Source organism: Stenella coeruleoalba, assembly GCF_951394435.1.
Source record: "Stenella coeruleoalba genome assembly, chromosome: 6".
NCBI classification, from domain to species: domain Eukaryota; kingdom Metazoa; phylum Chordata; class Mammalia; order Artiodactyla; family Delphinidae; genus Stenella; species Stenella coeruleoalba.
In genome coordinates this window covers 71362803-71364978 of record NC_137151.1, presented here as the reverse complement: position 1 = coordinate 71364978, position 2176 = coordinate 71362803, and the positions used below count along the sequence as shown (strand labels likewise).

Here is a 2176-nt window from a genome sequence, read left to right as displayed (position 1 = left end):
TGAACTCAATGTGCTCGAGCTGCTTAAGCTTGCATTTTACAATTTTACATGAGTGAAGAGGTTCTCTCTCCTTATCTTTTTTTTTTTTTTTTTGCTTGCTCGTCTTATAGGAAATAGAGATTTATCTGTGGGTGGGCAGAATAACAAACTCAAATAATTCTTTAAATTCTGTCTTTGCCACTTGTTCTTAATTCTAAGTAGTTTGGGAGTAAAAGCTATTACAAAGAAAGATATTAAAATGTTTAAAAGTGGAAAACTTACTTTGTCCAGAAGTCATTCAGTCCATCCTGGTATAGCCTCTTTGGTGGCTATTCCCTTGGTTGAGTTGAAGTCTGTCTTTCTATGGCTTCCACTCATTGATCCTAGTTCTAACCCAGGACCACATGGAACAAATCCAAATGATCTGTCACATTATGGTCCCTGAATACCCTGAGGCAGTTTGCTTGTGAGATCAGAAGTCACTGAACTCATGGACATTGTGTGCTTAGCACAGTGCTGGCTCATGATAGCGCCTCATAACTAGTAGTTGTTATTATTTGTTGTACTATCACACTGCCTGTGAACCATTTCTTCCTTCATAAGCCAAGCCCTTTTAGGAAAGTTATTCACTGATGTCATAGAATTAACCAAAGCAGAGGTCCCCACTTAATTACATCAATAATTTTACTGTAAATGTCAGGCACCAGGGTGCTGGGCAACTGGAGATGTCCTTCCTCTACCCTCCACTACCTGCACCTTACCTTCATTAAGCAGCAAATCATCCTTGAAGACTTGGCTCAAGTTATTTCCTCTTTGAATCTCTTTCCCCCCATCCAAGGAGAACTGACCACTCCATTTCTTCCCTTGATTTGAGACTGAATACTGTCTGTATTTCTTTTTGATTCCCCTCATTGCCCCCCACTATCTAGAATACTGAACTACTCTTGGAATCTGTGGTGTCAAGCAGAATGCCTGGAACACAGCATGTGGTAAATATTTATTAAAGGAATGATAACATTTGGAGGTATCAGGTTATACAATATTTATTCACTCAATATTCATGCCATATTATCTTTACTTAAGTAAAAATACTTTTCCAATCATGTCACTTAGAGATCATTTCACCCACTCTTCACCCACCCACCCACTGGGCCACCAGTCTCTTGCCTCTCTCTTCAGCAATGATGAGGTGGATATCTTTTCTTTGGGGAAGAGAAATCCGTATTTTGTTGCCTTTGCCAATAACAAAAATGTTGGAGAGCCAGGTGGCAAAGTTGTTGCCATTGGCATCTTTCACAGGAACCACATCAAAAGAACCAGTGTGTCTCTCTCTGTTGGTGATCATACCAGTTCTTCCCAGGTTAGCACCTCTGGTCACCAGACACAGGGTACCAGTGTCAAACTTGAAGAAGTTGGTGGTTTGCCACTTTCCAAACCAATCTGAATGGTGTTGTTCACTTTGATGAGGGAATCAGGGTAGCAGATTGTGGAAGCATTATGGGTAACCAGATGAGGGATTCCTTTTGTGCACACAGAGATCTTTCTCACTTTGCACAACTTGTACTTGGCCTTCTTAAGTGTAATACGATGAACAGCTAAGCCACCCTTGGTGTCATAGATCAGATGGAAATTCTCTCAGTCTAGTCAACGCTGATGACGTTCATAAATTCAGCAGAGTAGGTTATATCATTTTGGACCTTGCCATCAATCTTAATGAACTGCTGCATGCAGATCTTTACTTCATCTCCTGTTAGGGCATACTTAAACCTGTTCCTTAGGAAAATGATGAGAAGGAGACATTTTCTCAGCTTGTGGAGACTTGTAGATGAACAAGGAGCAAACACACTGACCAGTTTATCCACCATCCAATGCTTTGGAGCTGCTACACTCTTCAGATGCTTCTTGGGACCAAGGTCCATGGCATGAAAAGAGGACCACCTTCTTCCAGTGCATTGATAAAGTAGCTAAGGTAAAAAATTTTTAGAATTGGATGGAAATTTTAAAGATTTCTCCATGCCTCATTCCTCCATTTCAGTGGTTCTCAACCTTGACTTCATATTGGAAAGTACTGGGGAGTTTTAAAAACTCCTGAGGACTGAGTCCTACCCACAAAGATTCTCATGTAATTAAAGAATTACATGTGCGTAATTACCCAGAAACCTGGCAGCTTAAAACGGCAACTGATTTATCATGTCTG

The 2176-nt window shown here is 40.6% G+C and overlaps 1 pseudogene across 1 annotated transcript; it reads right to left on the bottom strand.

Moving 5' to 3' along the window:
• Positions 1 to 1111: 1111 nt before the first annotated feature.
• On the bottom strand, positions 1112 to 1959 carry LOC307187813 (small ribosomal subunit protein eS4-like; annotated as a pseudogene). The gene has a single exon. The product of its transcript is annotated as a small ribosomal subunit protein eS4-like (transcript).
• Positions 1960 to 2176: the final 217 nt, after the last annotated feature.